General features: G+C 42.3%; 1 long non-coding RNA gene across 2 annotated transcripts in view; it reads right to left on the bottom strand.

The window, feature by feature from the left end:
* The window catches only part of LOC120407486, a 39,187-nt gene that overhangs the window by 24,468 nt on the left and 2,543 nt on the right, over positions 1-12,176 (bottom strand). Inside the window, exon 2 of one of the 2 annotated variants that reach the window (XR_005600028.1) lies at positions 6,519-6,657. The exons of the other annotated variant lie outside the window; for it this stretch is intronic. This is a non-coding gene — a long non-coding RNA (uncharacterized LOC120407486). The remainder of the gene's footprint in view (positions 1-6,518; positions 6,658-12,176) is intronic. 2 annotated transcript variants of the gene reach the window in all.

Genomic DNA, 12,176 nt, shown 5'->3' with positions numbered 1-12,176 from the left:
GGTTGTTTTTCTTCAAGTTGCAGGAAAAAGGAGGAAGTCTAAACCAAAATTCAATATTTAAGTGTTTTATGTTTGAGTCTACCTAGGACTAAAAATTCATCAGGGCATGCAGATTTAGTTTCTTTGCTTCTGACAATTACACGTACAATCTGAGGTAAGAGAGAAAAAGATCACTAGGTCTTTTGGGTCTTGCAATCTAGCCTAATGATTTGATTGCATCAGTTTCCAAGAATGTCTGCATCCTTCTGGCTGTCTTAAACGTCTGCCCAAGTCCCTGTTGCTTTTCACATCTGTCTAAATACCAAGACTGGAGCTGCAATCGACAAGATGCAAGGCCAAAAGTCAATACAACCACTCTTCAAAATCAGAGTCAACAATTAAAGGGATGTAAAGCCAATTGAGCCCTGACCTTTTCAGAGCAAGATTGCAACCTTTCTATTGTATGATTGAGTCCTTTCTTTTTCTAAGTTTTCTGTCTTATTGAAGCAATGTGCTATGCAGACATAATGCTGACCTATGTTATAACATGTATTTTGGATACTTTTAAACAGAGAAATGTCTTTTCTCAGAAGTATCACAATTGAACATATCAAGAGGAATGGATTGAAGAGCTTGCAAAATGTATTTAAATCAGAGTGAACGGAAAGGATCAATCTAATGTACATTATGTTGCTGTAACAGATGGAATGGTTGGACAAAATTTGTTTCATTGAAAGAATAAACTGAAAAGACTGTTTATGTTAAACAATATTTCAGCCAATTTCTTACAATTTAACTAATATAATTCTAAAAAAAATAAATCATACTGATGATTTATATTGGATTTGCCTGCATGCCCCTTCGATACACTACAGACTATATTGCTGGGGGAACTTACAGTTCTGTAAATTCTGAAACCCTCTTGTTCACAAATATCAAGAAGCTAATTGTCAATCATGAGGAGTGCGTAGTCTCAAAATACTGTGAATCGGTCTATAATGGAGTGAAACATACATGCTCCAAAGAACAGACACAATATATTCAACAAAAAAAATTAAACATCATCAACGGAGAATGCTGAGATCTAGCCAGAGGATTCCCTCCATTCAAAAGGCACAGGGTACCATTGAAACTCCTACACTTCCACCTCTCTAGCCAATGGTGTAGGCAAATGATAGGGTATTCCTATTTCCAGCTGATCCCCAGCTGCTATAATTGATACCAGGAACCTTTGAATGCACATCCCCTCCAGGCTTGCACTAAGCATTCTTCAGCCATTCCAAAGGATTAGGGCCATTGTTTGTGTGTGTGCGTTTTAAGGTTGTTTGTCCAAGCCCAAGCCCTTAGCTGGGCTTTTATTACTTCTATTTAATGCTCAGTGAGGGCCCACAACTGCTAGCCCTCTATGTGGAGTTCCTTTTAACTTCATCAAGAGTTTCGTTTTTCTACCTCTGGTTCCTGATTCTATTATATAAACCTATAGAAAGTTGCTAGATTACATACAGCAGATGCATCAAAGTCTTGATGTTGCACCATCTTGTACTGTTCCAAGTATGTGCAGCAAATTATAGTTGCTGTTTCCTTGAACCAAGATCCATGTCAATTGGGAAGATAATATACACTAATGCACTCTTTACATGTTCAAATCACTATACAAATTCTAGCATGAGATCATTCTGTCCAGACCTATCCACCCATATTTATGTAGCTTTTTGCATCAGAAATAAGAAAAAAAATGCACAGAAGAAAACCTCATAATACATAAAGATAATTATTCAGGGCCTAGAAAACAAAATCAGAAATTCATAACTTCACACAGGAAGAGCAGGAGCGGCGCCAGGGTTTTTGGCGCCCTAGGCGGGGGTCCTTCCGCGCTCCCAGTTGTTGGCAGCAATTCTGCGGCGGGGAGGGTCCTTCCGCGCTCCCGGTCTTTGGGGCACTTCAGCGGCGGGTCCCGGAGCGAGTGAAGGACCCACCGCAGAATTGCCGCCGAAGACCTGAAGCACGGAAGGACCCCCTGCTGCCGAATTGCCACCAAGGGCGGCAAAATGCCGCCCCCCCCCCAAATCCTGGCACCTTAGGCGACCGCCTAGGTCGCCTAAATGGAAGTGCCGGTCCTGAGGAAGAGGTATGTTTTCAAACCAGGTTAAAAAAAAAAAACCAACAACTTTAGCAAAACCGATGTCAAACTTCATGCCATAATTTGGCATTTTATGCTGGAAGGGGCAAAAGCCCAGAGTGAAATCCTGCCCCTGTTGAAGTTTACGGGAATTTTTCCTTTGACTTCACTGGGATCCAAGATTTCACTCCTACTGCTAACAGAATCCTTTTCTAAAAACAAAACAGCTACATTTTGAGTGGTTGAATAAAGTGTGTGCTCAGGATAATATTTTGAAGACCAGACCAGTCAAATGCTAACAAAACAATTGAAATGACCATTGTAGAATAACCATCAGTCTAGGGTGAGTCTGCCTTATCTGTCAGAAGTTTGTCCTGAATTTGGGATCCTCAGCCATAGCCCATTGAGGAATGGTGACACTCCCCATCTCACTGCATATGTGAAGCCTAATCCAGAAGGCTTCACTCAGGCCCTACATCTGCACTGAGGCCAGCATGGTCAGACTCCTGGTAGACCCCTTGACAGTCAGTGGGGCTGAGAACAGCTTAGGGGTTCACTGCACAATTCTTACTGCAGGATCGGGGTCTCAGTTCTCACTCATTCCTTACTCTAAAGTTTGTCTGAGGAGTAAGAATGTGAGGATTTTATCCTCACACAATAAAGGTTTGTTCTTTTGAGTTTCTGTCTCATGGCCTTGTTCTATAAAGTTCCTAGACAGCCTTTCAATCAACCCGCCTGTTTCCCTCCTGGGATCTCAAACCTCTTTTATTAAAGAGAATGGGAAGTTTTCCTTGGCCACTGTATGTTGTTTGTTTTGTCTTTTGGGTTTGTCCTGCATTAATTACTATTGCCCCAACCCTGAAAAGAGCACTGCATTTGCAAACTCATGTAACCCACATGCAGCTATCAGCGGGACTGAGGCCTATCACCCTGACTGAGCACATGCCAATCTTCAAGCACTTTAGAAGTTCCACTGAAGTGAAAATACTCATGTGGTCTAAGTTAGACATGTGCCTAATTATCTTGCTGCCCTGGGGCATATCTCAGTAAGAGAGGCATTCTTTCAGCTGAGCTACAGAAAAGGAAAAGTTCAATTCTAAATTATATTTTTATTTATTTGTGATTTGTAAGTAAAGATCAACCTGAACCAAAACCTTGGTTGACGTGGGGCGGTGTCAGAACCTGAATCTATATCCAAATCTCACAGTGGAACCCTACCCTTCAGCAGATTGAACAAGAACTTTAGACCGGAATGCTGTGGTGTTCAAAATCTCAATCCAAATTTGTGTGTTGTGCCTTGGGCCCACCTATTTATAAAGATAAAATATTAATTGTACACAACCAATATTCTTTAAATTCTTCCCTTTCAAAAATACACGGAAACTGTATATATTTAACAGACAAATTCAGAAATACTCTATTAGACTTCAAAGCTATTTAAACATAGTCCCAGATTTAGAATTGTGCACATTCCTAATTTACCCATGCAATTACTGCATATGTACACATAGTGTCAGCAACTCAGACTTTAAGGCCAGAAGGGACAATCATGATCACTGAGTCTGACCTCCAACACATTGCAAGCCATAAAATTTCACCCAGCCACACCTGTAATAGACCCATAATCTCTGGGAAAGAATTCTTTGTAGTAATTCAGAGTCCTTCCCCTCTAGTGTCTCATCACCAGCTACTGGAAATATTTGCTAATGGCAGTTGTGGATGCCTACAATGGTGTATGACCCAATCTCATCATACCATCCCCTTCATAAACTTATCAAGTTCAGTCTTAAAACAAGTTAGGTTTTTTGCCTCCACTGCTCCCCTTGGAAGTCTGTTCCAGAACTTCACTCCTCTGATGTTTAGAAACCTTTATCTAATTTCAAGCCTAAGATTATTGATGGCCAGTTTATATCCATTTTTTTCTTGTGACAGCATTGGCCCTTAACTTATATAACTCCTCTTCCTCCCTAGTATTTATCCCTTTGATGTATTTATAGAGAGTAATCATATTCCACCCCCCATCCTTCAGTTTGTTAGGCTATTCAAGCCAAACTCCTCAAGTCTCCTCTCGTAAAGTCAGTTCTCCATTCCTCGGATCATCCTAGTAGCCCTTCTCTGCACCTGTTCCTGTTTGAATTAATCTTTCTTAATCATGGGACACCAGAACTGCGCATAGTATTCTAGATGAGGTCTCACCAGTGCCTTGTGTTAGTACCTCTTAGAAAATATTAACACTTTTAGTCCTCTTTTTTCTTTGTATAGAAGTTTCATTCATGTATTCACTATTCTCCCAGTGTCTTTATGGTATTAGCAAAGAGTGTGTTTGAATTCTCAGGTCCACAGCATTGTTTTTCAAATTGTAAGTGACCTGTATTTAGGAATTCATATGATTGAGCGTTGGGCTGTATCTAGTTATCCTCAGGTCTGTGGCAATCCAATTATTCAGGGAGGGAAAAAACCCTCAAACTATTAAAAGTATAAACAAAACTTGTTGATTGATAAGGGATACTAGTTATAGCAGATGTTTTTGGTAATGAAGAAGATGGTTGAGAAGGTTATTGTTAGTGCAAATGGGTTCTGTAAGGGATGGAACAGTAATAATGACCAGATTAAAATTCCCCTTACATTAGTGATCATGTAATGTAAAGGTTTCAGAGTAGCAGCCGTGTTAGTCTATCCGCAAAAAGAACAGGCGTACTTGTGGCACCTTAAAGACTAACAAATTTATTTTAGCATGAGCTTTCGTGAGCTACAGCTCACTTCTTCGGATGCATAGAATGGAACACACAGACAGGAGATATTTATACATACAGAGAACATGAAAAGGTGGACGTATGCATAACAGGAAAAGTCTAATCAATTGAGATGAGCTATCATCAGCAGGAGGAAAAAAAACTTTTTGAAGTGATAATTAAGATGGCCCATAGAAGGTGTGAGGAGAACTTAACATAGGGAAATAGATTCAATTAGTGTAATGACCCAACCATTCCCAGTCTCTGTTTAGGACAGAGTTAATTGTATCTAATTTGCATATTCATTCGAGTTCAGCAGTTTCTCTTTGGAGTCTGTTTTTGAAGTTTTTTTGTTGCAAAATTGCCACCTTCAAGTCTGTCACTGAGTGGTTAGAGAGGTTGAAGTGTTCTCCCACTGGTTTTTGAATGTTATGATTCCTGATGTCAGATTTGTGTCCATTTATTCTTTTGCATAGAGACTGTCCGGTTTGGCCAATGTACATGGCAGAGGGGCATTGCTGGCACATGATGGCATATATCACGTTGGTAGATGTGCAGGTGAACGAGCCCCTGATGGCGTGGCTGATGTGATTAGGTCCTATGATGGTGTCACTTGAATAGATATGTGGACAGAGCTGGCATCGGGCTTTGTTGCAAGGATAGGTTCCTGGGTTAGTGTTTATGTTGTATGGTGTGCGGTTGCTGGTGAGTATTTGCTTCAGGTTGGGAGGCTGTCTATAAGCGAGGACTGGCCTGTCTCCCAAGATCTGTGAGAGTGAGGGATCATCTTTAAGGATAGGTTGTAGATCTTTGATGATGCGCTGGAGAGGTTTTAGTTGGGGGCTGTAGGTGATGGCTAGTGGCGTTCTGTTATTTTCTTTTTTAGGCCTGTCCTGTAGTAGGTGGCTTCTGGGTACTCTTCTGGCTCTGTCAATCTGTTTTTTCACTTCAGCAGGTGGGTATTGTAGTTTTAAGAATGCTTGATAGAGATCTTGTAGGTGTTTATCTCTGTCTGAGGGATTGGAGCAAATAGGGTTGTATCTTAGAGCTTGGCTGTAGACAATGGATCGTGTGGTGTGTCCGGGATGGAAGCTGGAGGCATGTAAGTAAGTATAGCAGTCAGTGGGTTTCCAGTATAGGGTGGTATTTATGTGACCATCGCTTATTAGCACAGTAGTGTCTAGGAAATGGACCGCTTGTGTGGATTGGTCTAGGCTGAGGTTGATGGTGGGATGGAAAGATACCATACAAAGAATTCCATAAGTAATGAGATAAAATGAAGATGTCAAAACAGGACACAGTGAAATTAATCATGGGAAAGTATTTTGCCCTCTAAAAAGAGGTTTCTTTGTCTCATACCCTATGAAAAGACACAGGGTTTGGGATTTAGGTGGGGAGTGCACTGTCAGCATCCCATCAGTTAGAGGAGAAAGATGAGACCAACTCTACCTTACATCAAGGGGGTAATGTATCTATTTTGTCAGTATGCTATACTAGAGTTATACTAATCTCTGACAAATAACAGGCTCAAGTGAAATTTAGTCAAATATTATCAATCTCAAACTGTTATTAAATTCAAACGCAAAACTCTTGTATAATGGTAATAACTGTGTGTGTGTGTGTGTGTGTGTGTGTGTGTGTGTGTGTGTGTGTGTGTGTGTGTGTGTGAGAGAGAGAGAGAGAAATACCTCACAGGATGCATCCTAGGATTGCATTAGCCTTTTTTTTATGGCCACATCACAGTAGCAGCTCGTAGTCATCCTGTGTTTGGACAATGCACCTAGGTCTCTCTCATCCTCTGTTGCCTCCAACTGATATGTCCTTAGCCTATAGCAAAAATTCTTGTTGTTAGTTCCTCAGCGCATGACCTTGCATTATTAAACTTCATCTCATTCCTATTACTCCAGTTTTCAAGGTCATCCAAGTCTTTTTGCTTTATATTCCAATCCCCCTCTGAATTAGCAATACCTCTCAACTGTGTGTCATCCAAAAGTCTGAAGAGCACACATCCACTTTTTTGTGGCAAGGTCATTAATGAAAATACTAAATTGGTCCCAAGACCTTGGGGAACTCTATTAGTAACCTTCCTCCAGCCTGACCATTCACCTTGCAGCATGACCTAGTGTAGTCTGCCCTTTTACTAATTCCTTACCCACCTTTTGATTCTCATATTAATCCCCATCTTCTCCAATTTAACTACTAATTTCCCATGTGGAACTGTATCAAATGTTTTACTGAAATCCAGGTAGACGAGATCTAATGCATTTCCTTTGTACATTCTGTTACCTTCTCAAAGAAAGATCAGGTTGGTCTGGCATCGTCTACCTTTTGTAAAACCAGGTTGTATTTTATCCCCGTCACCATTTACCTATATGTCCTCCACTTCTCTCTCTTTCAAAATTTGTTCTAAGACCTTTTGTACAATTGAGGTGAAACGAATGGGCCTGCAGTTTCCCTCATCACTTCCCTACCCTCTGTTGTTTCTTTCTCCATTGCTGTGCCCTCTTTTACTTGGATTTTCCTCCCACTCACTATTAGAATCAGGCATGGAGATTACATGAGCATCCCCAAGCCATCTCCCCCAAATTCCTAGTTTAAAGCTCTTTTAATCAGTTGTGCCAAATAGATCATGCTAGACGTCCCTTTCCCTCCCTACTCAGGTAGGGTCCATCCCATTAGAACAGTCCTCGGTCCATGAATGCCTGCCAGTGGCAGAACATCCCAAAGCTCTCCTTATAGCACCACTGCCTGAGTCAACCTTTGATCACCACAATCTTCTTTTGCCTTTGCCCTCCTCCTCTAAGAACAGGTGATTTTTTTTTCCAGTGAGATTCTATCTACCCCTCCATTTTGTTAAGTATCTTCCCCAGCCTGGCACAGTCTTCCTTGATGTGTCCCAGTGAGAATCTAGTAGTATCATCTGTTCCCACATGAAGGACAAACAGTGGATTCTTTCATGCTCCTATTAGGATCCTCTTCAGCCTCAGGTCCACATCCTGTTTCCTAGTTCCCAGCAGACAGCACACCCATCTGTTCTCCAGATCAGCTCTGGTGACAGACTAGTGAGGAAGTGGAAAAAGGGAATTTGGATTCAGACATCTTAGTTTTCAACAGAATAGAGTAAGAGTCAAGCTAACTCTAATAATGCGAGACTTTAAGGCAGGGCCTGGGCGAGTGAGAAGCGAGTCGGAAAACTGTAAAATGCTGTTTGACCTTGTGTTAGATAAGAATAGACTGCAGACTGTAGCAGGAACTATTGAGAAAAGTAAGATATCAGGAAGGAATATATATAAACAAGATGTGGCTGTTGATCATTATTGTATGCAACAAAAGGTATGAATGCTTGCTCTAATTGTTTATCTGGCAGAGACCTGCCTAGGAAGGGGGAATCCCTGTCTGTGCACACTCTCCCCCTTGCAACTGAGAATAAACTGTCTCTGACATGTTGCAAACAACCTAAGAGTGAAGACTGCATTTTCTTCCACACCTGTCTGTTCTTCTTAGGAGGGAGTCATCATATAGACCTGCCTCTTCCTGGTGTCTGACTTCCCCCTTCTGTTCTTTCTGGCTGCAAGTCTCCTTGTCTTCTTTCTGTCATTTGCAATCTTCTGTCATCCTCTATCCTCCTGGGACTCTGAACTCTGGCTATCTCCATTGTCTCTTCCTCATCTCTTGTAGATCTAGCCACTCTTCTCTTCTTCCTTGCTCTCCCATTCTCTGTTACTGCCTTCCTCTCCTTCATTTTCCATCAGAGGACCTGTCCCTCAGTTCTATTTCTCCTTCACTGACCAGTCTTTTCCTCGGTCTTGTTCTTGTAGTCACGTTTCCACCGACCACTTTCTTCATCCACCTGCCTACTCTCAGTTCTCTGGTCCAGCTTGCATTTGCAAGTCTTGAGTTTTCATTTCAAGATCAGTCCAGTGTAGACACACACCAAAGAATAGGAGTGATAGAGGGGGGGCAGATTTTCAAAATGCAATTTTGTTTGTGTACATGCAGATTTGTGGATGTAGTTTTATGCACGTCATTAGTGTGTGCAAATGATTCATGTGCCAATTGCATTTGTATGCACAAACTGAGCACAGATGAGTTTTAATCCTGTAAAGGTGTGTATTGCATGTACATATCTGGGTGCATTAGGAACAAAGAGCAAAACACTGAGCATGCAAGTGACATGTGCACAAACAAAGGGAGGGTAAGAGCTATTTCAATTCTCCACCCTAACTCCATCAACATAAAAATATACATCAGTCATTAATAGTACAATTTAGGCGCTAATCCTGCAATGCGGTCTTTATTTATTCAGAAGTGTTGACTTTAATGGGAGCAGAATGGCAGTGGAAATAAGGATAGTCTTGTAAAAGAGGTATTTATTTCCATCAGTCAGAATCCTGAGGTAAAATAAAACTAAACAAGAGTTTTATGCTGTCTCACACAATGGGCCCTTATTTTGAGTAGAACTTCTAGGTACTAATGTAGTGTAAACATAAATAATTGTAGATCCGGCAGGTGTGGCCCTGGTGCTTATGACTGGGTGTGGCTTTTTCACGTGGTGAGTCAGGTCCTGTCTCCCCCCCCCCCCATGCCAGATAGCTCCACCCAAAGTGACTCCTCATTGTGCCAGAAACACAAAGGGTGCTGTCTCTTTGGGGAAGGAATAATGTTACCACTGCTGGCAAGGCATATAAACTCCAGCGCACAAGAAACAATAAAGTGCCTCAACACAAACCCCAGCAAAGGAGTGACACAGCCAAAAACAATAGTATAACAAAGAGGGATTTTATTGGGGGCCGGATAATGGGATCTGAGGAAGGAAAGGGCTTGGGTTACCTAATAAGTGCTAAAACTTCAACAAAATTTCCCACCACTCAACTCTTCGCAACCCCTAGCACCCTGCCTGGCACATTCCCAGGCATATGGTATGCTGGAGATCAGTCCAGAACCAAGTGCTGCAGCACTCTGAACAATAGCTAGCATTAAACAGAAAAAAATAAAAAGGGAGATCCTTTTAGAGCATCTTTGCCCCTGGGTAGGGCAGCGTCTTCTCCTGGCTCCCTGGTCTGGGCTCCTGTGGAGGTCTCAGTAGCTGGCAGTTGGTTGGATCTCTGCCACTCTGGATGCAGGTCTCCACAGAGATGGAACTGCCTGACCCATGCTCTAGTCCCACTGCAGTTCAAAGACTCCCTTTGTGTATGTGTGTGTGGGGGGGGTGTAATCAGAGACTCCCCGAGCTGTTCTGCTTCTCTCTATGCTCCAACTCAAAGCTGAAAACTAATACTTGTCTTTGTCTCTGAGTCAGGCTGTCCCCTCTCACTGACGGGCTGAGCAGCCGTGGCTCATCACTGGGCCAGCAAACTGCTTGTCCAGACCATCCTATGCAGAAGCCTCCATATTGGCTTCAGCAGGAGTTTCTAGTGCATTCTGTCCCCACCCTGATGCCAACACACTAGGAAATGGCATCAGAGGGCTCTGATACCCATTATTCTTGTAGTCCATAGGATAGGACCCCCTAGCGGCTCAGTCCAGAGTTCCAGGAGCTACAAACTCCAAGCTGTGCTTACAAATGATGGCCATTGTAAACCTCTATCAGCCACTCAGAACATGCTCTTTAAACTGTTAATGGTTAACCATGAGCATACAGAATTGAATTCAGGTAGAATTTTGACTGTTTAAGAACTGGAAGGAAAAAGATATGCGCCCCCCAACAAGGGATGCAATCTCCAAACATGCCTCCTTGTGGTGTGACATGCATGGCAGTCCCCTGCCTCAGTTTCCCTTCAGGTTCCTGGAATTAATCCACCCTCACCCAAAAGTCTTTAAAATAATAATATTTCCCCCCTCTCTTTGGGGGTTTAATTTATTTGATATAGCCCAGCCTCCAGAAGAGCCTCCCCTTTCTTCCACCTTTCAGGGCCTCTGAACCTTTAATCCTGGCCTCCCTGACTTGCAAACTCACCCTTTCAGTTCAGGTCTTCCACATCTCTCCTTCTAAAGCTATGTCCCGGCAGAGTTCTCCTCTCAGCAAGCTCTCCCTTACAGGGCTGGGAGCCTCCTTTGAGTCACTCACCCCCAGTCATCTGGGAATTCCTTCGACCTGTCCCAGGGAGGTCTAATTATCCCAAACACTTCTCTGTGCCAGCTGGAAGAGAAGGGGGCCTTGTCCCATCCACTCTGCAATATTTCTTTTACAGTCTGGGGAACAGGAAACATGGCCTGGATTTTTTCCTATAATTTCCCTTTCCAGACACCAACTATTCATCAGAACCATATTCCTCTCACCCGAAAGCCATTTTGGTTATTCTGGAACATGAAATTGGGTAAGTGGCCTCACAAACTATCTTTTGTGGCCTTAAAGGGACAGTACTTTGCTATAGGACCAAGTAGTATTACCATGCAATTAAAGTACAGCACAGTGAACCTTTGTCTAAGATGAACTCATAGGAAGGGACTATACAAATTATAGCATAAAGTCACCAACTGGAGATGCAATCAATTCAATTTTAATATGTACTCCACTGTTGTATTACACTCACCATTTACAAGCATTTTAAAAAGGGTTATATAGAATTTGTTTGAAGGTGACCAACTATGTGTTGTACAATTGTTTTCTTCTACTGGAAAAATACAGAACTGTGCTTCTAAGATCTTCTTAGCCTGTTCAGTTCATAAAGCCACATTTGCTACCTTCTTACTATTATCTGAGCCTTTATCTATACTTTACTACTAGGACCACAATGACATTTTCTATAAAAAATGTCTAATGGATTCTGAGCTTTGGAAGTTCAAAAGCAACTTTACAATTCATCAAGGTTTGGGTCTTCTTAAGAAAAAAATTACAAAGCAACTGATATATTCAACCATACAGGCTTTTTTAATTGACTTTGACAGGAATTCAAATTCCTGTGTGTGCGTGTCTCTCTCTCTCTCTGTCCAGCAATCTAGACATTCAGCAATGACACCCACCTGCTGCAACAGGTGGGAATCTTGATGGAACTGGCAGCGATTGGGATTGTCCCAAAAGAAAGTGGGGGAGCACTTACTGGAGGAATGCAGGGGTGGCCCCACCTCCTCTAGAGGCTCTGCCCACTCATTGGCCAGTTGGAGGCTGAGAGCTGATTGGCCCCTAGTTCTCCCCTTTCATTAATTTAAATCTTTTTGTGCCGTTTCAGCAGCCCCATGTCCCCACCTGCATCTGTAGGATAGGTGCTGTGTTTTGCAGATGTTGTGGGTCTGACTGATTGCCATAACTTTATTAAAATCCATCCCTGAGTCTAGCTGCATTTGCTGCCATGTCCAGATCAAGAGTTTTCAGCATTAACAGAAAGCCAGGTTGGTGACTAGTTAGG

The sequence above is a fragment of the Mauremys reevesii genome, linkage group 6 (genome assembly GCF_016161935.1).
Source record: "Mauremys reevesii isolate NIE-2019 linkage group 6, ASM1616193v1, whole genome shotgun sequence".
Lineage (NCBI taxonomy): Eukaryota > Metazoa > Chordata > Testudines > Geoemydidae > Mauremys > Mauremys reevesii.
The sequence above is the reverse complement of the archived record's forward strand: the minus strand, read 5'-3'. Positions and strand labels throughout refer to the sequence as shown.